Source organism: Taeniopygia guttata, chromosome 18, assembly GCF_048771995.1.
Source record: "Taeniopygia guttata chromosome 18, bTaeGut7.mat, whole genome shotgun sequence".
In the NCBI taxonomy this organism is placed as follows: domain Eukaryota; kingdom Metazoa; phylum Chordata; class Aves; order Passeriformes; family Estrildidae; genus Taeniopygia; species Taeniopygia guttata.
In genome coordinates, this window is record NC_133043.1 from 9,789,821 (window position 1) to 9,796,964 (window position 7,144).

The window sequence follows — 7,144 nt, forward strand, 5'->3', positions numbered from 1 at the left end:
TCCATTTCCTTCTCTCTCTCCCTAAACTAAGGTACCATTCTCTGGCCACTTAGCCTGGTGGTTTAGCTGGTATACTGGCCACCACTGATGGCAATGTTGGATTAGTCTAGGTTTCCTTGGTGGGTCTCCTCCTATCTGTTTCCAGTTTTTCAATATACATTTCAATAGAGAATTGAAATTTCCCACTTGAATTTTAGAAGAAACCGGCCCCATTTTCAATAATTACAATTATACAAGCTATTATATCTGAAAGTTAAAATGGTATTTCTGGGTTTGTAATGGGAGGGGGAGTAGGGAAGAGAAAGGAGACTGCCAAACCAGCAATCACTAAAACTGACACAAGAGGGTGCTTCAAGTCCACAAATGAGATCTCAGCCACGCACACAAACTGAAGGAGTGCTGGAATCATCTGTCCAGGGAGGTGGTGGAATCACCACCCCTAAACATGTTTTAAAAAAGACTGGACATGGCACTGTCAGTTATTGTTCCCTGTCAATGAAGTGAATTCCAGTGATCTGAGGGGTAGGTCTGATAATTAGAGTCTGTGATGTACACAAGAGTAGAAAGATCACCCAGCAGCTGGCACAAAGAAGAAACTAGAAGAAACTGTCTAGGAGAATTTTCATCTGCAATGATTTCTGCAGGCTGCAAGACTCAAATGATAACTTGAAAAAAAGTGTTCAGTAGCATTCAGCATTGGACTTATTGCTAAAATAATTTATTAATGCTATATTGCTTCTCTGAACTTGGGATGTGCTAGTAAACAAGTGTGTCATTACAATTCACATAGAGCTGTGCAGTGTGCTCCATATTCTTCTCCTTCTCTCCAGAAAGAAGCTGAATGATACCTCTGGAACTTGCACTTAAAATTAGCCATAGTAACTCACTGATTTGTTTGAACATATCCTCCAGCAAATAGATCCTCCATCAAATCATAACTTCACCTCAGAGCAATTAAACCCGTGGAACAGGACTTCACTCAAATACATTTACTGCTCTAATCCTGCCTTTGCCATATGCTGATTTCCCCCAGAGGGAGGAAGTCTGAGTACCATGCAAGATTTTCCAAATAGAATAATAAATGAGTGGGTGTTTGAGCTCTGAAAGGATGTGAAGCCCTGAAGCTGGTGTAGCTGATTTGGTATTTTACTTGCATAGAGTAACCCCAACATTTTCCAGCATGTTTTCAGCTTGGAAACCTGTGTGTGCTTATGCAAAACATTGCCAAGAACAAATGAAGGTGAAGCACATATGACAAATTAATGAACAGATGAGGCCTCTGCTATTCCACTTTCCCAGCTGTGGAAGGTTTTACTAATTTTTAAGGACAGTAATTAACATGTTTCTGCTGGAGGCACCCTAGGAAGGGGAACCTGTGCCCAGACTCTCTTGCCTGACATGGTCAGGGCTGTTGGTAGCCAAACCAGACACTCCTCACAAGGACACATTGCCCTGCTCCTGCCATAAACCAGCTTATTTACCCTGGTCAGATGCAAGGGGATGTTATTTGGACGCTTTTCTGTGCAAGGAGACTGCAGAAGGACTGGCAAAGGACTGTGGTCAAAAAGAAGGTTAATGCTCCATCAGTGATGCACCTCAAGACTGCAGTTCAATGTGGGGAAGCTGGTCATGGAGAGGGGAAAACTCATTTTTCTTCTACTGCTAATAGGTAGCTTGATTTCCAGACACAGGGTGTCTCTGGGCATCAGTATTTCAGTTATATATTCAGTATTCACCTGTGAAAATTGCAGAGAGCTGCTCCCACAGGCCTGGGGTGGTCCTGGATGTGTGTCCAGCTCCTGTTTAAGTAAAAGCAGCATGGTCTGTGGCTGCTCCAGCCTGATCCTTTAAGAAACCCCGAAATTCAAAATTTTTCCTGCCCTTCCCCCAGTCCACTCTCTGGGAACCTCTTCTGTGCTTTCAGTCACTTGCAGAGAAGGCTGCAGGAAGTCTCAAGCTCAACCAACTCCCTTAATCTAAAAATATGAGGCACGTAATTGCTGTCACCACTTGTAACAACCTTAAACCTGTGCATAGTTAACCAGTGGCTTTAATGGGGCAGCTCTCCATTTAGATTATGTTCCTGATACTTGTCATTGCTTCATTACTCACTTCACAGTTTTCCTGCACTTTGATACCAAATGATCCTTTGCTCTCAAGGACACAGAGAACATGTTTCTGTGAAGCATGTGATAATCTCACTTACAGACACAATTTGCTTTATGAAAGGCCATGCCACCTCCAGAGATCAGGCTAGTAAGGAGAAGTAGGGGGGAAAATGTGCAAAAATTGGCTTTAGTAAATTTTTATGGTGATGAATTTATATATATTGTGATGAAAGGGAAAAGATTGATATACTCCAGCTAGTAGTATATACTTCATTAACATTATTAGGCAAAATTACTTAAAACTTCAACAATATCAAGTGCTAGTCCCTGCCCAGAGTAGTATCACAGCACTTATAATCACCATTAATTGCCAGACCATATGCTTGCAGACATGTAGTAGAAGTGACATCACTCTAAAGAACTCAGATGTATATGTTTATTTATATGTCACTCAATTTCCTAAATAGTTGATGTACAGACAGATGACTCTTCAACTAACTAAAGATGACAAGAAGGGTATTTATTGCAGTGCTGGACACATGTGGAATCATTTCAAAATACATGTGCAAGGAGTTGCAGACTCCTGCTTTCTATTTATACAGAAAAGGTTTTACATATCTAAGCAGTTTCTAAGGACACATAATACATAATCATTACCTGCCCACTTCGTATTATAATCAGCTGAACATCCACTATGGCTGTGTGATTGTACTCCCTTAGCTGGGTCAGTGGGATTTTAAAATAAGGGAGTGGGCGTATGGGAAGAAAAAAGCCATCTTCCTCATGGAGAACTCTTCACCCATGGCCAGTTGGCCAGGACTTTTTGATCTGCTGGTCATGGTCCAAACGTCTCCTAACTGTTTGATTATTCTTAAGGCAAGGTATTTCTATGGCCTCTGCTCCTTCACAATTGCTGTTCCTGTCACTTCTTGCTTCTCCTTCCTAATGTATTTGTCACTCTTTAACTAAGGTACTAGATTCTTACCTGGGGCTTATCTTGTTTGTATGCACAAAAATCCATTTCTAGTTTCTCCCTTGAATTCCTTTCCCCTGTATAATTTTCTGTGTATTTAAGGGGGCATCTGCAAATCCAGTCCCAGACCAGAACTCCCCTGCTGTTGGCAAGCACAAAATGAAAACATGTTGTCTGCCCCAAAAAGGTTTGCAAGGTTATATTTTTGTAAAAGTAAATCCATTTTCCTCAACTTTGTTTTTCATTCTGAGGTGGTAAGTTAATATATTCTGCTGTTTAGTTGTGAGTTAGATGCTAGAGTCATTTGAAGAGTATGAAAGAGGGTAAAAAACACTGTAACAATCTTCTAAAAACTTAAAATAAGCAGGTTTTGTGACCTAGCAGAATAATTCAGAGAGAATCAAGTGACACATGGCAGAGGTAAGACATCTGATGAATGGCTTCAGTACAGGAGGGCAGATAATGTCAACATCATTTGCAAGTAATTTTTTTTGTACATGGCTGGCATAAAATCTGCAGCAATCTAGCATTTCAACATGCTCCTTGGGACAAATGGGCAGCAAAAGCAGATGCTTTAATATTCAACCAGCAGCACTTCTACTGTACCTAATTAATTTATATAAAAGATCTATCTCCTGGAGAGAGAGTGTGAAAACCACCATATAGCTGGCATGTTGCTGAAAGAACTGATCTGCAATTTTTCTGATTTTCTAAGTGTGAGTTTATTGCTGGGCTGGACACACCAAGGTAGGGCAGGCAATTCAAAACTGGCTCAGAAGGTAAGGCAAGCTATGGCAGAGTCCAAGTATTTGTCATTCTCTGGGACAGTTTCTAGTTCACGGACAGAAAATAATCACTTGATGGGTGCTTGTTCTAGTCTGCAAACCAAGCTGTTTGTCTAATTTTGTTCTTTATAGACAGGTATGCTCATAATCCAAAAATTGCCTACCAGATTTAGCACTAATTAATTGCAATGCTGTTGCATGTAGGTAAAGCCTTATAAAATAAGAGCCTTGTTACCCTTGTAAAATCATGGCTGAGGCTTGGTACTTCAGCTAAGTACGGCTAACAGCTGGCCTGACAAGTAACTGTGAGGAAGGAATTTGTAATGGTGAGAACCATCCTTGTACCAATGAAAAGGAATGTAAAGATCTTTAGGGAAGAAAGTTTTGATGAGCACACTCTAGCAACTACTAACCAATGAACTGGGTACCAACAAGTTACTAACCAATTGGAATTATACATGTTGCTTTTAGAAAATTGTATATATGTAAATGTTAAAACTCTGCTGACTATTTGATTACTTGAATGAAGAGCCTGAGAGTTCAAATCTCTGTGTCTCTACATTTTTCTCTGGCTGCTAAATGATTTTTATTGTATTTCATTTTATTCAATAACCTTATCACAGACTTTAAATGAATTGATCTCCTGCATTCCCTCCTCAGACAGAAGCTGGTGAGGTCTCAATTTTTCAAATAGGCTTCACTTACAGTTGCAGAAACCTTTGAAAACTGAGGCTGCTTTCCTTCCCCCATGTGCAGTTCCAGAGAGCAAATGGAATGCAGTTGTATGAGGAACACAGCCCAAAGCTTTTCAATTAAAAGTTCCTATTTCCAGAGCTGGAAAAAGTATTTTGTCAGTGGAATAAGTACAGAGCAAAGCAATGGCTTTCCATTTTATTTGATCCAATAATCTGAGGTTCAGTCCCAAGCAATACCCTTGCTCTGCTTGTGTTGTGGTTCAGCATTGCACCATCTACTTCCAGCCTGCTCGGAACTGAACCAATAACACAGAATGGGAAAAAGCACATTACTGATTGTAATGTGGGGGATGTATCCTACTTTATATAGCTCTTTGAAATTATTAAAAACGAAGAAGCAGTGAGTTTTAATTTGGCACTTTTGGGTAAAATGTGGACTGTCTTTGTTTTCTTTAGTCAGCTATAATTGTGTATCCATGTGTTTCTTTGCTGCTGCTTGGAAAGAGTCATATTTTTATGGGAACATAACCCATTTTCTCTTTATTGTAATTGTTTTGAAATAAGAAGTAATCATCCAGGACTGAACAACTTGCTCTACCAAAAATTTTGTTCTCAATCCCAGTAAATTGCTTTGAGAATTGAACAAAGCTCTGCTCAATCATGCAAGATATCCATTCCAAAGAACTCCAGGAAAGTAAACCTGCCTTAGCCCATTGAAATAATCTTTTTTACTCCTCAAAGATAAAACTGTAAGAGCATGATTCCAAATGCACAGGAATCTGCACTCAATGAAGAAATTAGTTTAATAAAACAGCTTCATGTTCCTCATCTAAATCCCCTAACCTGACAAGTGTTTAACTTTTAATTTACTACTAATAGAGCAATTCTGCTCTGCTAGAACCCTCCCTCTATGGGATTTGTGTTTTTCAGTTAGGGATGAAGCTGTTGAGCTCTTCTGGAGGGACCTGCATGGGAAGGCAGAGTGGAGAGGATGAAGCATAAAACAGGAGCCACTCACTTGTGCTTTTTCTGTCGAGATAACGTCTTTGCCTTCCTCCTGACCTCCCATCTTTTTTTTTTTTTTTTTTTTTTTTGTGTGTGTGTGGCCTTTTTTTTGTTTATTTGTTTTTTTTCTTTTTCTTTTGCCTGTAAATACCGAGTAGATATTTGTATGAATGGGAAAATCTCGTTTGAAATCTTTCCTCTAATGTGCAAGCACATTTCCTTTAAGATTGGAATTTCATCCTTTCAACTTTTTTTCTTTCTCCCTTCCCATGTCTCTTGTTGGTTTTATTTTTTAGTTAAGTCAGAAACTGAGTGTACAGATTTCACACCATGTTCTTGTTGTGGTCACAGTGCAGCCACTGGCACATGTGCTTGCCCATCTTCTTAGGGAAGGAAAAAGGCAATAAAAGTTTTTATGGAATAAGAGAAGTGATATTGGTGATAGTTTTTGTTCACAGAAATGCAGCATTTCTCAGAGTTGTGTGAAGGTATCTGGTAGTTTATAATTTCTATTTGTAGCTATGGGAGTTTGGAAGTGGCTGCTTGAAAGAAACCATCCACCTATTGAGTAAATAATATTTTACAGTAAAAAGTTAATTTCCTATTTCTTTTAAATATTATAAAATAGTGAGTATGACAGAAACAAAAAGGGGTTTGAAACCATGGGGTTGTAACAAGTTAATAATGATAGAGCCTTGGAAAATGGCAGTGCACCTAGGCATTTTCAGAACCTGTTTAAATACAATACAATCTGGAGGGAATAGCCTGCTCTGCAAGGATATGTCTGTGTGGAGGGTATTTATGGTCACCTCTTAACATATTCTTTTTGGCTACTGGATCTGAGTGCTGGCTACTGTAAGAAGTTCTTTTCTTTAGGGCAGTTGAAGTAAAGCTTTAAGGAATAAAGCAGCCCCACATGTTGTTTTTCAGGGAATTTCTGAAGCACAGATGTGGCTCCTGGCTGTTATGCTGCTTTGAGGCTGTGTGTGCAGGGAACTGGGGTTCGGGATGGCTCAGGGCTCCCCTCTGCCCTTTGCTACTTTGCCCCTGGGTTTTTGAGACCCAGTTGCAGGCAGATCCAGAGTGAATTTGGGAGTGGCTTTTTTACTAGTTGCCTCTCTTAGTACAGCTTTGCTTCACTTTTCTCTAATGTACTGCAAACCTTTATTTTTCTTATGATCAAAGTTTCACAATGAGGCAAATCCACACCTAATGTTCTACTGCCTTTTTTTTTTTTTTCCTGTGAGCAAACTGAGTCTAATCTGAGTGTTATGGAGTATTTGTGCTGCAGGAGGGAGATGCTGTAATTGGGTGGGTTTGGCTCAGTGTTGAAGCTCCAAGTGTCATAAGGAAGATGAATACAGAGCAGCTGGAATTGCAGCCCAAGCTGGATGCTCTCACTGCTTGCAGAGGACATTTAGAAAAAGATGGGAAAAACTGTCAGGCTGAAGCTTTGTGTTTCTCCTCTGTGATCTTGGTATTGATTGTTGCTCTCCAGAGGGGCACTGAGTAAAGGAGGAGGGAACCTGAGTGAAGCAGGATGGCTCAGGGATGGGGGGCTGAGGGAGAGGCAGGTCC